The sequence below is a fragment of the Myotis lucifugus genome, unplaced genomic scaffold (assembly GCF_000147115.1).
Source record: "Myotis lucifugus unplaced genomic scaffold, Myoluc2.0 scaffold_329, whole genome shotgun sequence".
In the NCBI taxonomy this organism is placed as follows: Eukaryota; Metazoa; Chordata; class Mammalia; order Chiroptera; family Vespertilionidae; genus Myotis; species Myotis lucifugus.
In genome coordinates, this window is record NW_005871377.1 from 362,553 (window position 1) to 383,736 (window position 21,184).

At 36.4% G+C, this 21,184-nt stretch overlaps 1 protein-coding gene and 1 pseudogene across 3 annotated transcripts in view; both read right to left on the bottom strand.

Annotated features, from left to right (window-relative positions):
* Window positions 1-21,184, bottom strand: part of FBXL20 (F-box and leucine rich repeat protein 20) — a 63,101-nt gene that overhangs the window by 38,758 nt on the left and 3,159 nt on the right. The gene's annotated exons all lie outside the window — the stretch shown is intronic.
* On the bottom strand, window positions 2,633-2,733 carry LOC111828312 (annotated as a pseudogene).

The window sequence follows — 21,184 nt, forward strand, 5'->3', positions numbered from 1 at the left end:
CCTGATTCCAGGGTGTGTCACCCGAGAACTGCCCTCCTCCAATCTAGGACCCCTTGGGGGGATGTTGAGAGCCGGTTTCGGCCCGATCCCCACAGGCCAGGCCGAGGGACCCCACTGGTGCAAGAATCCGTGCACCGGGCCTCTGGTCTTATAATAAAAGTAATGTTATTGCCCTGGCTGTGTGGATCCACTGGTTGGAGCATTGTCAAGTATACCAAAAGGTTTCAGGTTTCATCCCTGGTTGGGGTGGGTACGGGAGGCAATCAATCGATGTTTCTCTCTCTCTCTCTTCCCCCCACTTCATCGCTCTCTAAAAATAAATAAAAATATATCCACCAATGAGGATTAAAAATAAAAGTAATGCTATTGCCTGACAATTATATGTTTTAGAAAATTATCTGATATTAAAGAATAATCTGCTTTCCTATAGAAGAGAGTGCGGAATCTCCCAGGGAAGGCAGGGGAGGGTGGGTGGGCAGAAAGTAATCAACCAAGGACCTTGTATGCATATATGCATGGCCCCATGGACACAGACAATGGAGCAGTGAGGGCCTGGGGCAGGCAAGAGGGGGTTAATGGGGGGGAAAGGGGACACATGTAATACTTTCAACAATAATTCTTAAAAAAAAAAAAAAAGAATTATCTGCTTCCCAACAATATCTACCCATCAGTGGAAGGTATTTTTTTAAAAAAAATCATATCTCTCCTCTTCTACAACTCTAATTATAAAAAGGAACAAAATTCACATATAGCTGCTGACTGTTTTCCTTGCTTCAGTTTATACCAGTGGTCAGCAAACCACGGCTCGCGAGCCACATGCGGTTCTTTGGCCCCTTGAGTGTGGCTCTTCCACAAAATACCACGTGCAGGTGCGCACATACAGTGCGATTGAAACTTCGTGGCCCATGCGCAGAAGTCGGTTTTTGGCCTGGGCGAAACAAGTATACAAGACGAGTGTGGATGGGAGAGTTGGAAGGGGTCGACCTCAGCAAACGTACCTCAATCAGATTGAGGACGTTTTTAGCAAAGGCCAGCTTAGGAGTACCCTAATTAAGTTAATATGAATGTACCTACCTATATAGTTTAAGTTTAAAAAATTTGGCTCTCAAAAGAAATTTCAATCGTTGTACTGTTGATATTTGGCTCTGTTGACTAATGAGTTTGCCGACCACTGGTCTATACAAACTGAATGCTGTTGTCTCTGTGGGAACATGTAGGCATGTGAAGGGAAAAAGGAATACACAGTATCCTGAGAGGATCTGGAAACACCAGGTATATAGGACATCTGTCCAGATTTATATTTCCCTTATCATCCTACTGCACATATGGACCCTACTCCAATTTTGCAAAAAAGGCTAAGATCAGTGGTTCACAACTGTGGTCACCTGACCAGCAGCATCAGTATCAAAAGGGGGCCTTGTTAGAAAAGCAAATTCTTGGGCTGTACTCCAGACCTATAGAATCAGCATCTGGGGTTGGGGAGGAGGTGAAGGGAAAGAGGGGCAATTTGTATTTAACAAGCCCTCAAGGTGATACTGATGCTTCCTTAAAGTCTGAGAAACAATTGACCAGATAAAGTGGATTGAGGATCTCAGAACCCAAGAAAGTACAGTTCTCACAGATAATCAGAATTATTTTACTATTTAAGTGACACAGCAATGGAGTTTAGAAAATAATTCTAGAGGCAGATATACAATAATTTTAGATGTTTTCTAGGAAAACCAACTGGCTTCTGCTAGTTGATGGTATTGTTTGTAAAATAAATGTTTCACAGAAGCAATCGAATACATGTTTTAGATATTTTAATATTTCAGCTGAATCCAAACTCTAGGTTTCTCATGCAAAATACAAAGATGTCAAAACTATAATGAATTACAACAAATTTGACCAAAACTATAATGAATTATAACAAATTTGTGAAGGGTTTAAGCTATAACTGTTGTAGAGGAAATGACTGTTCAAACATTTGACCTTCTTAGGTAATCTGGTTTTATATTAACATGGGGCTATACCATTATGTATTTTTATAATCTATCCACAAACAATTACAAGGATGTAGTCAGAGAGGAAAACATGAGAGCAACTAAACTGTTCTCTTGCTATATGTTTCAAGATAAGACACCAAACTCTTAAAAAAGCAAAGAGACATGGCTACAGCCCTTCTTCTAGGATAGGACATTCTTAAATTTAAATTATCACTTAAATAAGTGACTTGGTTTGTCAAACATTAGCACTTATTGTTGCTTTGCATAACACTGTAATTGTTTTTCTATAATTACAGAGCTGAAAAATAGAACTTTAAATTACAAATTATAATTACATCATCTAATAGAGTTCCTGAATGGTAAGAAGCATTTTTTGTTGATTTAACCTTTTGATCAGTTTTTTGAGATTTATTATTTTAATCAGTCTGAAATAAAAAATATGAAATGCGCTCTAACCGCTTTGGCTCAGTGGATAGAGCGTCGGCCTGTGGACTGAAAGGTCCCAGGTTCAATTCCGGTCAAGGGCATGTACCTTGGTTGTGGGCACATGCCCAGTAGGGGGTGTGCAGGAGGCAGCTGATCGATGTTTCTAACTCTCTATCCCTCTCCCTTTCTCTCTGTAAAAAATCAATTAAATGTATTTTTTTAAAAATATGAAATGTTTCACAAATTTGCATGTCATCCTTGTTCAGGGGCCATGCTAATTTGTATCGTTCCAATTTTAGTACATGTGCTGCCATAGGAGCACTCTGATCAGTTTTTAAATCTTACTTTGGCACATTTTGGGGATTAGTTTACTAACATAATGAATTTAAGTACTTCTTAGCACACAAACAAGACCCAGGAAACCAGTTCAAGAAGTTTTAAATCCAGGATCTGGGAGAGAAATAACAGGTTGAACAAAGGAAAAAAATAAATAAATACTTGCTCAACAGTGACCCCTGCTGATAATTTAATTAAGAGTATAGTTACCAACTCCAAAAGATATTAAAAGATCTGATCTATTTTATTCAAGCTTTCTAAGAAATACAAAATTTAATGAGTATTTTGGCAGGGAATACTAGTTATCCCCCAATATCCATTTTCCTCTTTTAGAGTAACAGAATTCCCAATTTTTGGCTAGCACAGGGCAGTGTGAAAAAAAGACTTTATTTCCTTTGCAGTTAGATAAGGCCAGGTTACTAAGTTCTGGTCAACAGAATGTAAGAAAAAGTGATGTTTACAATTTCTGGAGTGTCCTTAAAAAGAGAAGGTATGCCCCTTCTTTACTCCTTCTTCAGTTATCCTGCTTGAAATGTGGTTAGGATGACTGACCTTGGTCTTCTATCATAATGTTGAAGGCCAAGTTGTAAAAATAAGCAGAAAACTAGAAAAAGCCTGATGATGATGACTGTAGAGACACCATGACTCTGGGCTTTATATGAAGTCAAAATAAACTATTATATTTAAGTCACTTTTAATTTGAATCTCTGATACACATGCAGCTAAATTTATGAATATACTTTTAGATTTTACAAAGATATATTTTGTTTTTGCAAGATGAAAGTTCTGAAGATCGGTTGCCCAACAGAGTGTATTGTACACTTAAAAATGATGAAGATGGCCCTGGCAGGGTTGGCACAGCAGTTGGAATGTCTGCCCGAGGACTGAAGGGTCGCAGGTTTGGTTGTGGGTTCCCCCCCACCTGTGCGGGAAGCAACCAGTCAATGTGAGAAAGACATATTGATGTTTCTCTCCCTTCTTCCCCGTTCCCTTTCACACTCTCTCTATAAAACAAACAAACAAACAAAAACAATGAAAAAAATCCTCTGGTGAGGATTAACAAAAAATAGATGATGGCAAATTTTATGCTATATGTATTTTTTCACAATTAAAAAAATTTTAAGGTATTTTTTTCATTTTAACAATTCTGGAAGCATCTTAAAATTAAAATCTAAAGCTTTTTGTGGTTTATAAAATAATGGTACATTTAGTAATTCACAGCAACCTTTAATTATATATAGTAAATTATAACCAATAGGAGAAAAACAGAAATAAAGTAGAACTTAAGGACCATTTGCTTCTCCTCAAACAGGCTCTGTGCTTTTGCTCACGTTATTTTCTCTGAAGTACCTGTAACCAAACTTGCCTAATCTGTCAACAGAAATAGAGTAATGTCCACTGGACATGCTCTCTATGCCATGAAGTCTTTCCCAATCTTCCTAACCGGATGTGCTTGGTTCCTTCTCCTATGAAACTCCAACTCACCCCAAAGCTCAGAATACCAGTTACCAACTAAATGTTACATTAAATTTAGTAAATAAAACGCAAATGACACCAGCACAGTAACAGATTGAATGTCTTTACACATACTTAAATTATATGAAGAGATGTAAGTTTGGAGACTCAGCTTTTGCCCCATTTATTTAAAAGGACATGAACTACATTAAATTTGTTTTATAAAAGTTATAATAATTGCTAAGTTTCACCATCATGGAATTTCACCTGCATATAGCACTTTTAAACAGCGTTGTTATGGTATAATTCACATACAATAACATTTATTGGCTTTAAATGTACACTTCAGTAATTTGTGTGCAACCATCATAATTCACTTTGATGAGTTTCCACCACCCCCAAAATATCCCTCATACCCCTCTGCAATCAATCCCTGTGCTGATCTCTAACCTCAAGCAACCACTAATATGTTTTCTGTCTCTCTAGATTTTCCTTTTCTGGACATTTAAAAAAATGGAAACAGAAAATGTTATCTTTCATCTGGCTTCCTTTATACTGCATGTTTTGGTTTTATTGTTGACAGCATTACAGATGTCCTCCATTCATCCTCGCTTTGCCCCTCTCCACCCAGCCTTACCCCACCCCAGGTCTTCCCACACTACTGTCTGTGTCCATGTGTAATGCATTTATGTTCTTTGGTTAATCTCTTCCCATTCCCTCCACCTCTCTCCCCCCTCTGAGATCTGTCCATCTGAACTTATTTCACTGAGCCCAGCCAGCGTGGTTGAGTGGTTGAGTGTCGATCTATGAACCAGGAGGTCACGGTTCGATTCCTGGTCAGGGCACAGGCCCAGGTTGTAAGCTCGATCCCCAGTGTGTAGCGTGTAGGAGGCAGCAACAGCCAATCAATGATTCTCTCTCAATCCCTTTCTCTCTGAAATCAAGAAAAATATTTCAAATAAATAAATAAAAAATAAAAAGTTTGACTCATGATCTAAATTTCATGGATTTGAATAAAATTTAAGACATACAGCCCTAGCTTGTTTGGCTCAGTGAATAAATAGAGCGTCAGCCTGCGGACTAAAGAGTCCCTGGTTCGATTCCAGTCAAGGGCACATGCCCAGGTTGCGGCTCGGTCCCCAATGGGGAGTGTGCAGGAGGCAGCAATCAATGATTCTCTCTCATCATTGATGTTTCTCTCTCTCTCTCTCCCTCTCTCTTCCTCTCTGAAATCAGTAAAAATATATTTTTTTTAAATTTAAGACATACACAGGTAACCCAATATAAGTCAAATCTTTCAGTGGGAGGAAAATTTTAGGGATAGATTAAGGATAAATTTTTATAAAGAAATCCAAAGTTGAAACTGCAGAAGATTTTTTTAAAAACTATTTTTATTTATACTTTTTCTAAGTAATTTTTACTGATTATGCCATTCCCTAGCTAAGCCAACACCAAATGTTTTTCTGATTGGCTGGTTTTCTTGCCAGGGTCTAAAAGGAAAAACATTTTTGCATGGCTAAATAAACATTAAAAAAAAGTCTGTAATTCCTCCACCCAACATCTTGTCCCTAACAGAAACGTAACTGCTTTTTAAAAAGAAACTACTGCCAGTGTGTTATCATCTTATGACTAAACTAGTGGCCCGGTGCACAATACGTGCACATTGAAAGGAAATTAATTAGAAGAAAGATTCGTGCGGTAATTACATTACTGCAAAATATTACATGTCAAAATAGTAAATATAATATAGTGTTACAAAATTAAAATACAAAATATTTTAATATCGCTATTCGCCCTTTCTCTATAATAGAAGTGGTGCCAGTGAGAGCTTTATATGTATCAATGTTTATTTTTAAATTGCCAGTGCGCGTCATATGTACCGGCCTGCTAGTCGGTCAGTCGGACGGTCAGTCACTTAGCCTTTTATATATATAGAAGATTTATCGTAAGAAAGAAATCCCTAGATAAAAACCAAGGAAGGGGTACATTTAGAAAACAAACACAGTACTTACTAGGTCAAACTTTCTGCTTTGGACATCTTCTAACATCTACCTCAGTATTCCAAGCTTTCTTTTATCCTGACTTCTGTTTACTTAACCAAAATCTATATCCACTACCAATTCCTTGCTCTCAGTCTAAAATAAGTATACACTTTTATTCTATTCTCTGTCACCTACTAAATTTTAACTATACTCAGCAACATTCCAGTGCTCTGAGGACTCCATGAATTTGAAGAACCACTGGATATGACTGCTCATTCCTAGAAATTGTGAATGAAAAAAGGGGGCTATGTAATAAATATGACAAGTGCAGTGACTGAAGTAACCTCACAGAGTGATCTGATCATAAATTCCAAACTGGGCAGGTCATGGTGGGTAGCCACACCCTAGGCTTATAATTTCTTTAGTAAAGATCTATCTTTGCTATAAGCAAGCCCTACCCATTGTTCTTGTGCATCTAGGTTATAACTGTGAAATGCCAGAGTAATCCTTTTTTCAGATCTCTCTGAGGTGTAACCACCCTCAAGGGAACACATGATCTTATTGCCTATGTACCACCCCTATTCACTATAAACCTTTTTATCTTGTACCAGCAATGTAAATGTATATCTCTCCATTTTACTCTTCATCCAATCATAGATTCCTTACTTCCCTCCTCTGATTCAAAATGTATTTTAAAAACCACAAAACTGCCCTAACCGGTTTGGCTCAGTGGATAGAGCGTTGGCCTGTGGACTGAAGGGTCCCAGGTTTGATTCAGGTCAAGGGCGTGTACCTTGGTTGCGGGCACATCCCCAGTAGGAGGTGTGCAGGAGGCAGCTGATCGATGTTTCTCTCTCATCGATGTTTCTAACTCTCTATCCCTCTCCCTTCCTCTCTGTAAAAAATCAATAAAATATATATTTTTTAAAAACCCCACAAAACTGCCATTCTCTGGAGCATTTTGAGATCTTGCTTATAGGCATGTCCTCAGTTTGGCTGAAATAAACTCTTTAATGTTCTATAGGTTTGGAATTTCTTTCGTTGACAAAATTTTCCATGCCTACTGAAAACTTCTTTTTAAGTTTGAAGTGAAAGGAAAGAACTGAAAATTCAAAGTAGCAATATATGTCCTTCTCTCCTCCACTTTCCCCAGTCCCACCTCATCTAAATACATACAAAAGAACTAAGAAGTAAATACTGCAAGTCACAGGGGATTTGATGCAGTAGCAGGTATTTAACTGAATTTCATATTCCAAAATGCCACAGGGATTGGTAAATAAGAGAAAGCAGGGTTTGATTTCCTCATGTACAAATTCTAGTCAATGTGCCAGAAACTGAAAATTGGCAGAATCGGTGGAATTTTCCAAGACATATGTCAGATAGTAATTTTACAATTCATTCACAAACACACATTTTAAATCATCTTACTGCTATAGAAACATTTCCAAAGCAATAGGATTTTAATGTAGCCATGTTACTTATTTGTAGAAAAAGCATTCCCCTATTTTAGATAAGAAACAAATAAAGTACATAGTACCCTAGATATACTAACTGCATTCCAGAAATTATATTTTAGATTTAAAAGGAACCAAAAAACACAATGTATTAAACTGGAACAAGGATTTATTTTTTTTATATTTTTAGGACATAGATTTTTTAAAGTGGAAGGGAAGAAATACCTTAGTAAGAAAGTCATTTAGGCCGAAACCAGTTTGGCTCAGTGGATAGAGCGTCGGCCTGCGGACCGAAGGGTCCCGGGTTCGATTCCGGTCAAGGGCATGTGCCTGGATATACTAACTGCATTCCAGAAATTATATTTTAGATTTAAAAGGAACCAAAAAACACAATGTATTAAACTGGAACTCTCTACCTCTCTCCCTTCCTCTCTGTGAAAAATCAATAAAATATATTAAAAAAAAAAAAAAAAAAGAAAGTCATTTAGGAAAGTGATACCAAGTTAATGGACCAAAGAAATCTATTAGACTTAGGTCATGATATGAACAATACAATGGTGCAATTATAAGGAAGCCAGTTAAACGAAGGATACATTATATAGCTAGATATTTGGCTGGTATTAATTAACTGATAAATATCTGGAAAGAGGTTTCTATAATATGTCATATAACAACTGAATTCTTATATATAAAAAATCAACCACAACAAAAGGACTTGGAAAACACCATATATTCCTATCTCTATATTCTACTGAATCTTCTAGAACAGAGATTTTCAACTGGTGTGCCACAAGAATTTTTAAAACATGCAATTCCTGACTATGTAGTCAAGGGCACTGACCTCTTTTCCCTTAAATTGTCAAATATAAAAACGACAACAGCCAACACAACAATAGCTGTCCCGTGTGAATGCCCTGTCTTGAACCATAAGTAGTGGTTAAAAATAAGTAGTACAGCCTGGCTGGCGTAGCTCAGTGGTTCAGCATCGACCTATGAACCAGAAAGTCACAGTTCCATTCCTGGTCAGGGCACAAGCCCCAGTCAGGGCCCATGTGCCCACAGGGCTCGATACCCAGTGGGGGGCATGCAGGAGGCAGCCAATCAAGGATTCTCTCTCATCAGTGATGTTTCTATCTCTCTTTCCCTCTCCCTCTCTGAAATCAATAAAAATATATTTAAAAAAATAAGTAGTTCTTAAAAATGATTAGAAAACACAGCCTAACCACTGGTTGTGGTCACTCTCCTACAGAATAAAAATTAGAAATTGAAAAAGTACATTTTTAATATAACTGGACTATTTTAACACTAGGGAGCCAGAAAGGAGTCTTTTCAAGATTTGGATCAAAACTGTACTTAGAGACGACATCAATGAAAATGGCAGAATATGCCCTAACCGGTTTGGCTCAGTGGATAGAGTGTTGGCCTGCGGACACAAGGGTCCCAGGTTCAATTCCGGACAAGGGCATGTACCTTGGTTGTGGGCACATACCCAGTAGGGAGTGTGCAGGCAGCTGATCGATGTTTCTAACTCTCTATCCCCTCCCTTCCTCTCTGTAAAAAATCAATAAAATATATTTTTTTAAAAAGAAAATGGCAGAATAAGGAATTTTGAAATCCCACCTCTCCATAAAATTAACCAAAATAATGGTCAAAAAAAATTTTTTGAACTTTGGAAATTGACCAAAGACTTGCAACAATCCAAGTAGTGCATATTCAAGGAAAAAAAAAAAAAAGTTGAATCCCATTAAGAACAGAGTTTGTGGTATTTTCATTTACCCCAACTCCCAGACCAGGAACAGCCCTGAAAATAACAGCTTGCATTGCTGGTAATTGAGGAACCAGAACAGATTTCTTTTTCAAAGTGATGTAATTATTTGTCTACACCTGTCTGGTTGCTTCCTGAAAGACCAACTCAAAAGGCTTGTCTTTATTTTGCCGAACTCAAAAGGGGCCCAATGCTAAAGAAACTACCCCACTTTGTCCAAAATAAATGTTTTAGTCACAGCTGCCTGAGGGACAGGTAACAGTTGGAGCAAACAATGGACCAACCATAGAGCTTGGGAGGAAAGGGCCAGAAAATGAGATGTCCATAAGGGCATTGAAAGCTTCCATATATTCCTGGGAATATAGAAGGCCACACACATACCCAGGGATGTGCACATGTCCAGGAAAGACTTGAGAAGGCCCTAACCTATCACCTCTGGTTGACTGAAGCTTTACAGAAGCAGGAAGTGAAGGCTAAGTAAGGCATAACTGTAAACTGTCTGGCTAAGCATTTAAGGGATACCCTCAATGTACAAAAAGAACTCAATAAAGAGAATTTTTGGTTGCAAGTATTTAAGGAAATCTCTGTACAATCACTTAGCTGATTATTAAGCTAATGGAACAAAAGTTTCGGTGGCCATACAAGAAAAAGAATATACATTTTACAGAACTAGTTCAAAAATACACTAAACAAACAACACTACAAAAAGCAGCATTGACAAACCCGGGAGAAAAATGAATAGAGTTGCCACATTTTAATATTCAAAATGTCCAGTCTAAAAAAAAATACAACGTATGCAAAGAAGTAATTTGCAAATAATATATATAGGGATCTAGTTATCCACAATAAAGAACTCTTATAACTCAACAAATAACCAGTTTTAAAATGTGCGAAGAATTTGAATAGACATTTCTACAAAGCAGATACAAAGGGACAAAAAACACATAAGATGCTCAACATCATTAGTCATTAAGGAAATACAAACCAAAACCACAATGAGATACCCACCAGGATGCTATAATTTTAAAAAAGGAAAACAACAACTGTTGGCAAGGATATGGAGAAATTTAAACCACTGTACATAGCTGTGGAATGTAAAACTGTACAGCTGCTGTGGAAAACGATTTGACAGTTCTTCAAAATGTTAAACATAAAATTACCACATGACCCAGAAATTCCACTCCTAAGTACATACCCAAAAGTATTGAGCCCTCCTTGGCTGCTTAAAGATTGGCTGCCAACATGAACAACACAGTAACTATCCGAACCAGGAAGTTTATGACCAGAAGACTACTTTAGTGGAAACAAATGGTCATTGACATCCTTCACCCTGGGAAGGCAACAGTACCCAAGACAGAAATTCAGGAAAAACTAGCCAAAATGTGTAAGATCATACCAGATGTCATCTTTGTATTTGGGTTCAGAACAAATTTTGGTGGTGGCAGGACACCTGCCCTTGGCATGATTTCTGACACTCAAAGAAAAATGAACCCAAACAGACTTGCAAGATACCGCCTATAGGAGAAAACAATGCCCTCTAGTCCCCTCACTACAGCCATAACATGTAAAGTATAGAATTAAACTGAATTGTAGGTAGGGAGTATTATTGACTGAAAAGGTAATGTATGAGTTAATTAAACATTTTCACCATTTGAATATGTTTGTAGTTAGTAGTGAAGATAGATCTTGGCCATTACACCTTGTATTTCATGGATGGGATCAGTTTAAATGCAAATCTGACATTATTGAAATAAATCATTTAAATACTCCAGAAGATGATAATATTGTTTCTTGGTATTCTTTCTTTTCTTTTTTAAAATAAAAATATTTTTATTGATTACAGACAGGGAGAGATAGAAACATCAATGATGAGAATCATTGATCGGCTGCCTCCTGCACGCCCCCTACTGGGGATTGAAACCCCTCCCCCGCTACCAGAGCATGCTCTGACTGAGAATTGAACCATGATCTCCGAGTTTATAGGTTGACGCTAACCACTGAGCACACTGGCTGTACAAATATTTATAAAACTTTTAAAATAAATATTAAAAAGTCTCACTCCCAGTCTTCATGAGGAAGAATTATAGCAAAAAAAGTAATCAGATTAGTTTTACTTGACATATGGATAATACGCTAACAGCTTTTGAACCAATGGTGACTTATAGCATAGGTATCTGAAAGGAAATTACTACTTGGTATGGTTTACACAGAATATCTGTTCATGGTTGTTTGAGAGAGTTACTTAAGTTGGTTAATAAGTATGGCTAATAAGCCAAAGTACCAGTTAAATTCCCATACTTTGCAGTCTCCACAAAATTAACTTCGCTCAATTCTATGGTCACAAACCAAGTATTACTCAATCCTAACAAAACATCTTATAAATGACTGCTATGGTTCAAAAGAAAAAGAATGGGTAAATTGTTCAAAACAACCTATTCTCAGCATACCCTAGAGGCAAGTATAACAGACTTCAAGTCAACTAGATTAAAGTTCTGGCTTTTATACTTAGATATTTAATGTTGGGAAAAATAACAGCCTTACAGGGCATTTGCTTTCTATAAAATAGCAGAAAAATATCCTGTGCCTAACATACAAGATTCTTTTTAAGTTCAAGTGAAACAATAAATGGGAATATGCCCATTAATGTGTAAAACACTATATTCATTACTTGAGATAGTTCAATGTATCTGTCCTAGGGGTTATATATATGAGGGTCATACACACACTCAAACCTACTTTTGCTCCACCCGGTATAATGAATTCCTGAAACTACTGCTGAAAGACTTACTTCCCTATTCCTCTTTTTCTAACCTTGTTTAATTTCTGCTTAAGTCTCTCAGGGATGTTGCTTTAGAGAGGAGGGGTTACTCTGATTAGCTCTATCATTGGTAGTACTGTTTCATTTCCCTAAAGATTTCTCAGTAGAACTAAAGAAATTACTAATAAAAACCTGCAGATTTTTACCTTGGTCCTTCCCTGTAAATATGGAGAGAATGTCATAGAAAAGGATAATTCATACTCCTATGTTTAAAAATAAATCCTTACACCTGAGAGTAAAGTGGTAATATATTTTTTTTTGTTGATTTGAGAGACAAACATCGACTTGTTGCTCCACTTATTTACGCATTCATTGTTTGATTCTTTTTAAATATATTTTATTGATTTTTTACAGACAGGAAGGGAGAGGGATAGAGAGTTAGAAACATCGATGAGAGAGAAACATCGATCAGCTGCCTCCTGCACAGCCCTACTGGGGATGTGCCCGCAACCAAGGTACATGCCCTTGACCGGAATCGAATCTGGGACCCTTCAGTCCGTAGGCTGACGCTCTATCCACTGAGCAAAACTGGTTAGGGCCATTGTTTGATTCTTGTTTGTTCCCTGCTGGGGGATCAAAGCCACAACTTGGGGCATTGGGACCATGCTCTAATCAACTGAGCTACCCAGCCAGGGTTTAAAGTGCTAATATTTTTTGAAAGCAGGGTCAATGGATTTTGTTTTTCTTTAAAAGCATTAAAGTAAAAAGAAATTTAGCCCTGGCCTTGTAGCTCAGTTGGTTAGAGTGTCATCCCGATATGCCAAGGTTTCGGGTTCGAGCTCAGGGCACGTACAAGAAGCAACCAATGAATGCATAAATAAGTGGAACAACAAATCGTCGTCTCTTGCTCTCTCCCCTTCCTCTCTCTCTCTCTCTCTCTCTCTCTAAAAATCAAAAGAAATAATAAAATAAAAGCATTAAAGTATAATGTATCTCTTATAAGCAGTCTGAGGATAACAGAAAGTGTGAATGCTTTTCATCAAATTGGTTTTTATCACTCCCATATATCTATCACTGCATTTACTAGAACCCACTAAATTATTTTTCTTATGTATCTTCCTTCCTAAATAGACTACAATCTCTCTGGGGCAGACAATTTTTTGGAACAGCTTTGTACTTCTAACACCTATCAATATCTAACACATAGTTGGTGCTAAATAAATTTTTAACAGAACTGAATTCCTACCAACAGCATGCCTTGGTTTTCTATACCCAGATTTTTCTGAGCCCTGAGCAAGGTCAGATAAGCTTTGCTGAGCTCTGACACATATCTGTTTTTGGGAGGATGAGAGGCTGTATAGTGTGGTGTGATGGTTTCATTAGTGAAACAATGTACTAGATCACATAAAATGGACAAATTGTAAAATAACTATATTTTAGGTGCTGTACATTTGATTGATTAGGTGCAGACCTTGTTTCTATGGCTAAACATCTAGGATAGAATAGAAACCTGAGAAAAGGGGTACTGATTTTATGATTTGAAATTCATGATATGTAAATTACTTCCCCATGGAATTCGTTGTAAATATAAATTATCTTTGTATTCCCTATCCATGTTTCTTTAACAGAAATTTTTATCACTCTCTTAGGAAACTTCCATTCCCAGATCTCCCATTCAGTGGATGACAATGGTTTCAAGGGATTAATACTGTGCAAACACTTCACTAGTGAGTCTGATAGCCATTCAGGTTGATACTTATTAATCTCTACTACAGAATTCAGTTGTCATAGTGAAATTTAGTTTTATTTACTCCTCCTTAATAATGTCTAACTCAGGGGGAGTAGTCTTAAAAAGTAAGAGTTCTGGGTTTATTAAATCTGACATACATTATATTAAATTTAATCTTTAACATGAATCCAGTTTGTGTTAAAATAGAGAAACAGACAACTAGAGATCTCATTTTATTTAGAGTTGTAAAGATAGAGAGATGTAAATGGTTTTTCCTGGGGCTCAGTGTGAGTTCACAGTCTGTGTGGAGATCTTGATTCCTAATTTAGAATAAACTTTTCTGTCTGGACCAGAGACTGATGAGTGCAAATAAAATTTATGTCATTTAAGGCCTACAATCCATCTTTTGAGGATTTTAATCTCAATATAATTATTCTTTCTTAAGGAATGTGTTGACCTCAGTAAAACTGCATTTGTTGTTGCTGCTGTGTAGATTTAGACTTGGGAAGTTTCTTTGGTATAAATCCAGTCAGCTTTGACAAAGAATACTGAATATTAAGTCCCTTATCTTCCCGAAGTTACCATTCATGATGATATAAAAAGTTCTAGTATTAAATAAATGTGTAATGGAGAATTCTAAGATATATCAGGTTTCTTTCCTACAAATGGGTTGCAGAAATAAGTTATGATGCAATTTTTTTCAACATAAGCTTCTTTACATGAAGAACACGTAAATTATTTTCAAAAAATGACACGAATGCATGTGGGGAAAAGGTATTAGCAATGCAGTGTTCTTTTTCAAAAAATAAATGCATCGCTACTTGTGCATGTTCAGTCATGCCATAGCTTAATTTTCTACAAATCAAAAAATGGAGTTTCTGGGGTAAAAGCTGACTGATCTAGTGTTTTAAATGTCAACTTACAACTGGGTGCCAGATTCTCATCTTAGGAGACATTTATCCATATCTGCCTAACAATGAATACAATAATGGTTACAGTATAAACTCCAGATTAAAACACTGCTAAATTATTACCATTCAACTAGGCTGATTAAAATTCACAGCAGTTCCTATTGAACAAACCCAATATATAAAACTAAATCAGATGAACAGAGATAATTAGTTACATTCTTTTCTTTATAAGAGAAATTTTCCTTTAAATAGTAAATTCCAAAGCATTGAAAATGATTTATAAAAAGTCTACTTAAAAACATTTCTACTTCACAAATATAGTAATAGTTATTATTTATTGAGCCCTACTGTACAGTAGATAATTTGCTAAATGCTACACAAACATTACAGAATTTAATTCTCACAATCCAGTGCAGTAGGTAGAACACCCATTTTGGATAGAAAATTTGAGACTTGGAGACATTAAATAGCTTGTCTAATTCACAGAGATGGTAAGTGGCAAGCCAAGGTTTAAACTTTGAAACTGACTTCAAAGCTAATACTCTTAAATAGGGTATAATACTCTATAAATCCTAAGAATTTTAATTTAATAACAGCACACTATTAAGTACAGGATATCACACAACCATTATATATCCATTCCTCACTCCCTTGGCAAAGGAGTTCATTTGGACAGATATTGCACAGCTGTTTTTTAATTCTAGTGTCTCCCTCCATTTTTACCAGAATTCAAGGCAAAAATAAACAGGAGTCAAAAGCAGAATATAGGTTAAGATCACAAAGACTGTCTTTATGAGCAGTTTTATGTAAAGAAATATAAGAACACTGGCAATAAGTTGAGTATCTAATTGCTAACCTACAGCAAATTGGGAGACTTATTTACAGAGAATCATGGAATTACCATGCTCGAAGGAACTTCAGAGTTGAGACAGAGGTCCAGAGAGGTAACTTACCCAAGGTCACATAGATACCAGTACATAGATATGTGTGTTTATGAAAAATTAAAATATATATGGAAGTACTTATTTCATAGTTCAGAACTGAATTATTTCCCTTTGTAAAATCCTTAAGATAGCGCCTTCACACTTTCATTCTTTCCTTACTCAAATTAATTTCAAAATTAGAACATTAAATATATAAATGATCTGGTTCAAAAAATAAAATGACAAAGGATGACATATTCTAAAAGGGAACTCTAGAAAACCTTGCAGTTAACATTTATAATTAACATTAAATTGTTAATTTGCAGGGAACTGCAAATCCCTTCTTTCCTTTTTCTTCTCCCCACTCACCTTCAAAAAGGAAAACAAAAAAACAAAACAGGTTTTGTTGGTAACTGCAATTCAGGATATAGTGAGTTGGTAATGACCTTCCCTGGACCTATACTGTCAACCAAGAATGACACATGCATAAGAACAGGTATTCCTCTACATTAAAAAACCTGCTCTAATCTAGAAATTTTACTGTTTTCTTTTTTCCTGTCCCTCCTGCCACATAAATTCCCTTTCTCGGTAGACAGTAAAGCATACTTGAAGCACCCAGAATAGCTAAACCTGTGGCATCCGTCTTATTGTTGCAAATTATAAGAAAAACTAATAACACTTTTCCATTCTTTTTACTTTTAATTATGAATTACCTACCTACATCCTACAGTTGATCAGAAAGTCACACTCACCAACAAATACCATAATAGTATTTGATTATATAAAGTTATATAATTAAGCAAGCTGAAACACAAATACTTTTGCCTAGTTCAATACCACCACCTATTGTTAGCTGCTATTAAGTTAGCATTTTCAAATGAGTCCAAGTGCATTAAGACATAAATCTGTAAAACCACATTTGAATGTCTCCATTTTCCTGAGTCAATTTTGGGTGGGAGTCTGACCCAAGAATTCACCAAGTCTGGAAGGTCAAGTAGGAAAACTGTAAAGACAACTATGTGAAAGCAGCTAAATTTGGTCAGTTTAAGGGCATTCTTTCTTCTTCCTCCCTCCCTGGGATTTTCCTGGTGTAACGGAATATTTTATTTTGAACATCTAAAAATACCCTTCCAAAACCACAGTAGTAGTTACTAAAATTTTAATTCAGTTTCCAATCTGTCACCAGTTGGGAAACAGTAATCTAAGGGCTAGGCATGGAATCCTTAGCTGTAACAAAAGTACTTATTAATTTGTAAAAAAGGAAATGAGACCAAGACTTGAAAAGACAACTCTGGAAATGAAAATGGAATTTTTACAGCCCTGGCCTGGTGGCTCGGTTGATGAGAGCATCCTCCCATACACCAAAAGGCTGTGAGTTCGATTACAGATCAGGGCACATACCCAGGTTGCAGGTTCAAATCCCCAGTGGGACATGAACAGGAGGCAAGCAATCAATGTTTCTCTCTCACACTTATGTTTTTCTCTCTAAAATCAATAAAAATATCCTCAGTTGAGGATTTAAAAATAGGTTTTGTTCTAGCTGATGTGTTCAGTAGTTACAGTGTCAGCCTGATCACCAAAGGGTTGAAGGTTCGATTCCCAATGGGGGGGGGGGGGGGAGAGATTATCCTCAGGTATTAACAACAACAACAAAAAAGAATATGTTTTGTAAAGTTTTTGCCAAGCTAAAATATTTTAACAACTTAATGGAAAACATGCATAATGGTTTATCCCTATGAAGACTACAAAGATACAAACATGTTAATTTTTAAATAATGAACAACTACCACGTAAGTACATGATATAATGTTATTGTGCTTCAAAAAGTAAAAAAGGACCCATGATTATACAATAAAGAAACATCAATAACACTATTCAAAAAGGGCAGATTGTCTGAATGCGCCTATAGAGCATAGACTTCTAATTTGGATTTTCTGTATTAGATTGCTTTCAAACCAATCTCTAAAGTGTTAAAACAAAAAATAATAAATAAAGTGTTAAAAACACTTAGTATTACTCTTTCTCATTGTAATGCCTTTCAAATAGAGTGAAATGACTCTCGCCCACTAGAAAAATATATATAATTTTCCACATGCACCGAATTGGAAAATATGGTTATTTACTATGCAAAATGTCCTTTAAAAGATGAAACCTTAAGGGGGAAAAAGGTTATTATTGCAGGCTTAACAGTACTGTGCAACTCAGACTACAAAATTTTCTTTTTGACTGTTTATTGATAGCCATTTTTTTTAAAATAAATCTTGCCCTAACTGGTTTGGCTCAGTGGATAGAGCGTCGGCCTGCGGACTGAAGGGTTCCAGGTTCGATTCCGGTCAAAGGCATGTACCTTGGTTTGGTTGCGGGCACATACCCAGTAGGGGGTGTGCAGGAGGCAGCTGATTGATGTTTCTCTCTCATCAATGTTTCTAACTCTCTATCCTTCTACCTTCCTCTCTGTAAAAATCAGTAAAATATATTTACATACCCAGTAGGGGGTGTGCAGGAGGCAGCTGATTAAAGTATTACATATGTTCCTCCCTCCCGCCCACTGCCCTCTTCCACCTCCCTCCCCCTCAAGCCTTCACCACCCACTGTCTGTGTCTTCCAGAGTTCGTTGGTTGATCTCTCTCCCCTCCCCAACCCTCCTGTCAGCCTACAAATTTTAAAACAAAATATCAGAGTGGCTGTTTGTTTCAGAAGAAATGGCCAAAGAAATATGGTCCTCTGCTTTTATTCAAAAATTCATGGGATTCTGAAACAAAGGAAACCTTTATAATTGATTCTAACTCCCTTGTTTTGCAGAGGGAAATGATCAAATCAGAAAAGTGAAAAGAAATGACCAGGCCCTGGCTGGGTAGTTTAGTTGGTGAGTGTTGTCAGTATACACCAAGGTTGCAGTGTGATTTCCAGTCAGGGCACATACAAGAATCAACCAATCAATGCATAAGTAACTGGAACAACAAACTGATTTCTTTCTCTCTCAAATCATGACGAAAATTACAGTTAGTTGGTGGCAAAAATCAAGACCTACTATCCAGTTCTCTCAACTCCCACTGTAGTATGTTCTTTCTGCCATACCACCTTTTATGTTTTTTCTTATTTTGGACAAACTGAATTAATAAAGTGAGGCAAGCTATAATATTATAGATTTATCACAGTAAGCAGTGAGGTATAATCCTATATAATAAAAGGCTAATATGCAAATTGTCCCCTCGACCGGCAGTTCAACTGAGAGTTCGATCAGGGGTGGGCTGGCCTGATGGCCCTGATCGGGGCGGCTGGCTGGACCCTAACCGTGCACGAATTCATGCACCGGGCCTCTAGTAAAAAACAATAATGAATAATACTTCAAAATACCCAAATTAGAGCATATCACTTCCTAACTGTATGAGGTATAATGATAAGCAATAATGAACAATACTTCAAAATACCCAAATTAGATCTTATCACTTCTTAACATCTCCAGATACTAAATAAACTATAAGATGACATATGTCAGGTAATATTATCACTATAACTTTTTAAATGTTAGGTTTTTAAAATATATATATTTTTATTGATTTCAGAGAGGAAAGGAGAGGGAAAAGGAGAGAAGCATCAATGATGACTGGCTGCCTCCTGCCCGCCTCCTACTGGCGATTGAGCCCATAACCCGGGCATATGCCCTTAACTGGAATCGAACCTGGGACCCTCCTGTCCACAAACCAATGCTCTGCCCACTGAGCCAAACCAGCTAGGGCAAATGATAGACTTTTTAATAAACCCAAATAAGATAGAATTTTTCCTCTGTGTTCTCATAATGGAGCTACTAAGATAAGAGCAAGACAAAGTAGAGAGGTTTAACAACAACAAAAAAGATTTAAATGTACACGCCTGTCACTAATCTCACTGAGTGTTAAGATAACATTGTTTACAGAACTTAAGATGAAGGGTAGTTTCATCCTCTTGATAGCAAAGACAAAATAAAATACAATAGATGAAGAACGTTAGAAAACTCTTGCCCACACATTTTATGGGCTTTTATGCTGTTATGATAAAACATGGAGCAGAATGATAAAGTGGAGTCAAAAAACGCAGATTGGAATCTTGGCTCTCCTACTTACTGGCTGTGCAACTTGAACACTTTTCAGGCCTTAGTTTTCCTCAACTGTAAAATGGAATTGTGAGAATCAGAAGTAACTGAGGTAAAACACCTAGCTCAGTGCCTGGATATGTAGGAAGATGAAATAAATATTATTAAATTTGAAATTATCAAATTTGCTGAAAAACAAAGTTTACTATAAGTAATAAAATAAGTATTTGAATGATGAATTTCAATTAAGAGATTAAAACAATTGGGCACACATTATGTTAATGTTTAAGATTTATTATTATATCGATTTAGTGCCAAAGGGATAGAGCAACGAACAACAATAATTTTCACATCTCTGTATCTTTTAACTTTTCTATCCAACAATCATCTACTTTGGCTATTGACTTATGGGATGCTACATATATGGCTAACAGGTTGTGCTCTCTCTTGATTTTAACTTAAAATTTTTTCCTATACCTCTATCCCTGAGTGTGAGATTTAAAGTTTGTGGCCTTCTGGTACAACATCCTAAAGCATAATACATAGGATATCCCTATAAAAAGATGTTAATGAATCAACTATAAAAAGATAAGCTTTGGTTATCTTCTCTCTGCCAGGAAAAAAAAATGTGGCCAAGAAAAAGGCAAGAATTTTTCACTTTTTATAATAACCATAACTAATTTAAAATGTTATTTGCTATAAAATTTTCCAGCACTCACAAAAATTCTCAGATGTCTGCTTATAATCATAAAATTATCAGTCCTTTAAAAAGCATCTTTAAAAAAATTTAAAAAAGTGTTCTGAATATTGAGAATTAAAAATAATTTGATGTAAATGTTTTAAATATGAAAAGCCTGCTTTATCTTATCTGTATCTTCTATCCATTGAAAGTGAATATTTAAAATGTTTTCAATGAATTAGCAATGTATATTACTTCATAAAAGATCAAATATTTTGTTTTACTATTTATAAATTAGGAGAGTAAAGAAATGATTTTAAGAAATACTGTCCTGACCGCTTTGGCTCAGTGGATGGAGCGTCGCCCTGCGGGCTGAAGGGTCCCAGGTTCGATTCCGGCCAAGGGCATGTACCTTGGTTGCAGGCACATCCCCAGTCGGGGGTATGCAGGAGGCAGCTGATCGATGTTTCTCTCTCATCGATGTTTCTAACTCTCTATCCCTCTCCCTTCCTCTCTGTGAAAAATCAATAAAATATATTAAAAAAAGGAAGAAATACCCAGATTAAAAAAGAAAGGATGAAACCCAGTAACACACACCAATTCCAGCCCTTTTCATTTGTATTCTAGCATGGAACACTTGGCGTAATAAAAGAGTAGCTTTTGGTTTACAAACACTTTAATCATGAACACTGTACAAGGAGGGCTCTCC